Source organism: Nanorana parkeri, unplaced genomic scaffold (genome assembly GCF_000935625.1).
Source record: "Nanorana parkeri isolate BGI_ZX_2015 unplaced genomic scaffold, ASM93562v1 scaffold1568, whole genome shotgun sequence".
NCBI lineage: Eukaryota > Metazoa > Chordata > Amphibia > Anura > Dicroglossidae > Nanorana > Nanorana parkeri.
The window spans coordinates 279,681-286,022 of NW_017307836.1; positions in this window are offsets into that span (position 1 = coordinate 279,681).

Below are 6,342 nucleotides of genomic sequence, written 5' to 3' on the forward strand. Positions count from 1 at the left end.
ACAATTGTGCATTTATATATGCATATACTGTATGTACTTCTCTAGTAAGCATTCGTTGTGCTACACACTGCATCAGAATATCTGCCGGTAGGGCTGATATCTAGAACCGGCAGGCCACAGGAGATTGGCGCAAGACTGTCTTGGTTTTAAGTGCAGCTTTTATACAGTTGTGTGGTCGCACAAAGCTTGATATCAGATCAATAGAATGCAGAGAAGTCGGCAGCCAATCAGAATAGTGCTAATTGGTTAGTGCCCATTGCACAATATCATTAACAGTTTGTTTTGGTTGAAGCGTTTTCTGCCTAAGCTACCAATTTTATTATTTGAAAGTGGGCCATGCTACACGGCTTTTGGACTAAGCCAGGCTTGGACAAATCCCAGGAGCCAGGTAGCCAATGCACCATAGAGTTGACAGCTGGCACCTAACTTTTGACCTTTTTCTTTAGTTGTTGTCACTGGAGCTAGCTCCTAAAAAAAACAAAATCCTGCTTACTCCTGGATTGCAGAGACTGGCTGCTGAGTTCCATATTCAATTTTCCACCCCGGACTAAGCAGAACCCATGGAGAACACCAACAGCCTTCAGAAAACATTTTGTTGAACAGAAACCCCAGTTACAAGTTGCAACCAAGTTTCCTATTCTAGTAGTCATTGCAAGAAATAATTGGGTACAATGGTAATTTTCACTCAGCAACATCTGCAGTGTTAACCCTTTCTGATTCCTGTAATACAGCAATTAAAAAAAAATGCCTTAATATAAAGCACCCTTACACGCGAGGCACTTTTTACTTGTCCCATTTTACCCTCCCTCCCAATTACCTGTTCTCCTTAAATTTAAGGAAAGGAGCACTTGATCCAAAATGTCACCTTATATATATATATATATATATTTTTTTTTTTTTAAGTTATCAAAGGCCCTGGCCTTTTTTCTCTAATATTATATCTAGATTTATATATACTTTTTAAAGGTAGAAAATCACTGTAGAGTAGCATACATGATTTTTGTTGAAGGATGGCTGCATTAGTGCAAGTTTTTAAGAGGGGCCGCTACTTTATTCAAAAGAAACAATAAAATCTCTGCATTGGGACAGGAGTGGAATTTGAGTTGGCCAGAGCTTGTTCTTGTAACCCTTTCATTGCAGGGATGCAGTGGTGGGATTATAAAGTAAATGAAGGGTCTGCACTTATGGAGTTGGACACAGGTTCTTCTGTTCTTAGCGCTTCTGGGCCCAGCATGTATGCTTCAGATGCCAGCTAGTCTGGTGGAACAAAGTTCCTGCTGGCCATATGGATGACCTGATATGGTGGGGACACTGTAAACTCATGATATTAATCAGTTTCCTAGCCGAGCACTAAAAAAAAATTTAATAAGGAAGGCGCTAAGTCAAAGATTGGGGAAAAGTGACCTCTTGGCTCCCTGCCTTTTTGCGGTTGGGGCCTGTACCCCATCATCTTTTTTGGTGCTGCTGATAAATGCAATATAGCATAGTGGGGTTTAGACAGAAATAAAATGCATTAACAGCTCAGTCAACCAGCTTTTGATTGCAAAATGAATGAATTAAACCGATCGCCCTCAGTTTTTATGGAGCCCATGAATTAATCTTGGTGGCATGTTGCTGTGAATTATCCATATAGATGTGAACATCACAAAGGGGACAGTCTCTTAAAGCGGATCTCTGGGCAGAGATTAAGAAAAACCCTAATCAACGCATCTATGTAATTAAATATAATCAAATCTTGTTTTAAATACAGTGAATGTACCTGAATGGGATCAGCCTGCTGTAATCCCCTTTGCAGCAGCAATCAGACTGGCAGAGGGAGTGCTAGGGGGCCATGTCAATCTGTGCAGCATGCACGTGGGATGACCAGCAACATACTGACAGGGGGAGTTAGCACAGGGTTACGCCACTTCCCCTGCTTCCCTGCCCAATCACAAGTTGAGGGAAGTGACCAAATGTTATTATATTAACTACAATATAGAAAAGTCAGGTCACCAACCTGTCTCTGCTGTTTGGCAGCACTTTGTAAGTCCCAGAATTTGTAAGTCTCACCATGGGTGCTTTCACATGCTGTTACCCAGAATCGCCAAGTTCGGAAGCTTAATTGAGACCTGTCATGAGCGAAATACAGGAATTCCCGTTGCATCTCCTTTTAAAAATATTAGTTGCTTGGCTGTTAAGCTGACTTCTAGTTTTAGTGCTTTCAGTACTGAGAGTCAATAACACAGAACAAGTACAAGAACAAGATCCGAGAAATGACAGACTTCCTTATATGCATAAGCATAACTCTCGTACAGTTGAAGACAGCCATGACTGTGGGCCCCAAAAACTTTGCACGAAGCTGATCCAGAACCAATGGAAATGATTGGGTTTAAATAGGTACTAAACCCTCCAGTCCTTTACATCTGAAGATGGCGCCACCTATGCCTCTATTTCAATCTGCAGTTGACATGGTGCTGCACATGTGACCAGCTATAACACCAGCCATTAGAAGGCGGAAATTTCTGACATCTGCACATTGACAACTGTGACAGTTACCACCAGAAATATGACTTGAAATGTTGCGGTTTTTGGGAAACTGTTGGGGTGAATTCACACCTAAGCAACACCTATTCCGCCATTATATGTCTGATTATGGCATGGGCAAAATCTGCTGGATCTGCACAAAAATAATCGCAACGTGCATTTTTTAAGCGTTTTCTATTGAGCCAATGGGGAGAAAACATGCTGCATTTACCCCAAAGTAGCTCATATAGTATTTTGTGCAACAGGCTTATTTCTGCTTGTGACCAAACGCCCAACTTATGAACAGAGCCAATAGAACTGAATGGGATTCCTGGTGTCGAGTGTTTTGCCGCGCTGATTGACGTGTGACAATACGCTTTGGTGTGAATGGAGCCTTAGGGCACGGTCACACTACATTCAGATCATCTCCAGACCAGATTGTTTCTGGTCCCAAGTGCAGCCTAATGTATCCCTATGCTATTTCTGGCCTATGTTCACACCAGCGCAGTCTGTTCCAGACCAGAAAAATACTGCAGGTCTCATTTTGTCTGGTTTGGAATGCACTGGAACTGCGAGCAGGTTCACACCATTATCCAGACCAGATCTGGCCCGGAAAATGGTGTGAACCTGCTCTTGGAGAAGAACTTTAACCACCAATTTAAAGTCTCCAAAAACAGTTACTTTTAATCCCAACTGTCAAGGTTACCAATGGGCATATTTCAGCTCTCAACCGATCTTTCAAGCCCTCAAATGGCTGATGTCCTAGCTGATCACATGTGCAGAACCATAGCAACTGCAATCCAAATAGAGGCTAAGATGGCACCTTCCTTGGCCGTAAGGGATAGGAGGTCGTAATTCCACTTTCATTTTCAATGGTGGCTTTTAAACTGTTTATTTTGACCCCCCTTTCCCCTTTGTTCCATGTGATCCTGTAGAGTCCCCCAAAAATTTTGGCCTTTTTTTATTCTAAATCCATTACTAGGCTATAATCACTACAGGTTCAAGTGATATTTTTTTTATTTTTTTTATTTTAATAGAAGTACTCCCCTATTTTATTATGGTTACTAGTCTGGTAGCATAGATGCAAATATATATATATATATAAATATAAAATAATGACTGAGAGAAGCATATATTCTTTTTTTTTTTTCTAAAGAGAACACAACGTAAATAGAATGACTTTGTCCTCTAGTAGCTAATGACAGAGTGGCAGAAGTGCTGTCTTCTATTTTTTTTAAGCTGTAGCAGTTGTTGTGTAACTTTACTGTTTTGTGTCCGATCTCCCGTCTGTGCAGACTGCTTTGTAAACTTTGTGTTGTAATTGTTTTTATTGTTTTTGCACACAGTTGCTGTTGGGTTTTCTATGCACTTGTCTCCGAGGGTTTTAGCATACACCTTTATCGCAGCACAACCAATAGAGCATAATTTTTTATGGGACTGGATCAGTTAGATTTAATGCCTGATTGCAGTCTGCACCGTGTTGTTTAAATTTGATGGAAGGGTTTAATGGGGAAACAAAAAATCAAAGGCTCTTTTAGAAGCTAAAAATGTTGGAGAGCTTAAAGTGCAGCAACTCAGTCACCTCTTCAAAGTCCACCCCCCGAACCTAGTTAGCCTTGCCCTTTAGGCTAGGTTCAGATATCGGTGATTCCGGGATGCACGTCCCGGGACCGCACGATTGCTGCGCGACCCCATTGATTTCAATTGGGTTATATCTGCGCGGCAATCGCTGAAAAAAGTTACACCTTTTTGCGACACGCACTGTGTTTTTTTTTTTTTTGAACCGCAATTGCACAGGCGGTATTCTGCCTGGTGTGACTGGGGTGCCACTAGAAAATAATGGCACCACCAGCGTGATCAGCAGTGGTGTGCGATTCCGTGACCGCGCGGTTTCATGCATGATTGCGGCGCAGTCACGGATCGCCCTAGTGTGAACCCAGCCTTACAGTGATCCTCCTGTGCAGTCACTGCAAAATACCAAGAGGTCTATTTATAAACCATTTACAGGGCCCTGCGAATATCAGAACATTCGTTTGGGGTGAATCATGCCAAAAACAAATGTTCTTAATGTATAGTATATTAGTTGTGTTGTAATAATACTTTATGGATTGACGTGCTCTTCAAAAGCATGTAGACAATTCCACACAACTAGCCCTAAAGCTTCTACATTGGCGACCAAAGCAAAATCAACTCCAGCCGACATACTTGGGTACTATCTGGGTTGTTCACAGAAGGGTAAAGAGTTTTGAGAAGGGCGGAAAAGTGAACCATCTAAGACAACATAGCTGAACTGGAATTGGAGCATTCTTCCAGTTCAGCTATGTTGTCCTAGATTGTTCACTTCTCTGGCCTTCTCCAAACTCTTCACCCTTTTCTGAATAACCCTGTATGTCTTGCAGTTTCAGCTTGCACATGCTTGCCCAAAATATCTGAACTTTCCCCCATTTCCAACAATGCAGTGACTGAGACATTGGAGCAGCATGCCTAGACCTATGCAAATATTGACTTTTAGAAAGTTGGCATTGCATGGAAACTGTCAGTGGCACATCGGTGAGAAAGGCAGACTCTGTAAAGGAAGGGTAGAATGGCCTTTTAAGAGATTGGTGAGATTTTTCGTGATGTTTGCACTTTGAGGTGAGGGAATAGATTTTGCTTGCTTCTGATGATTTTACAGACCACTGTCCAAGCGCAGAAGCAGCATGATGTACCACTTTCACATTTGTGTTGTAGGGTATTCATACTGCTACCAAAATGGAAGCCTTTTTTTTTAATTTGTTGTGCACCCTCTTGCTCCTTTTAGGAAAATTAAGTCGCCAAAATTGCAGTTGGTAGTTTTTTGGGGCGTTTTTTGCAGACTACCAAACTGAAAATAAACTGCATACAGGAAAATATTGTTCCCACTATATATTCTTCTATTTTAAAAATCTGCTCTGCGGATGCCTTGAAACTAGTACATGCTCACCCATGAAAGGTATTCATACACTCTTCTACAGCTTGTGAAAAGGAGGTAGTTTGTTTATGGTCGTGGCATTAGAAAGTTAGTATTTCCTTTAGTTTCTAAACACTATTGCTTATATACTTTATAACAAAAATGGATATACAGAAGCCCTGCCTCTTAGCAGTTAGGAACCCCTTGACTTGGCCTTCGATATTTATTTGAGAAATCTTTGTGCTTTACAGGATTGCGAAAAAAACACTGCCGGTTCCTGTGTTATGTTACTTGGTTTATGCTGAAGTTCCATTCACTCCTATATCCTATTTGCAAGGGATGTCCTCATATGTTGGCAAGACTTGAAACCATGTGGGTTGTGTCCCAAATAACACATTTTGGACAGTTAATATATTTTTTTATTTTAAAAAAATCATGAAACAACCGCATTCTGATTTCATGAATTGTTCCTAGGGTGGAATACTTCAGTAAGTACTGCCAATCAGAATTTACAGCTGTGTCTTGCTGTCTAGTTGGTTAATTCTTCGAGGCCAAGTCCACCCAAATCTAATATCTGTTGAGGGTGGACAGTGGAGGGTTGAATCCACCCGTGGGCTGACATCTGTTGGAAGTTCTTGTCTCTGCCCCCCGCCGCAGCCACTATATAGCCAATGAGTCTAATGCTGCTCAGCAGTTACTCCTGCCTACTTCCAGTTCTCTTTATTGTAAAATAACTTGTCATCTAAAAAGAATGGGGCCGCCTTTGATGGCTGTAGCAGATAGCTGGAGCAGAGAACTTGTGTAGCAATCTCCAGAGTCCATAAGAGCTATAAGAAACTAGTTGGTCCAGCAGCTTTTCTGTTCATTTTTATGGACTCCAGAAGAATATTGGCCACTCCCATTGTGTATAT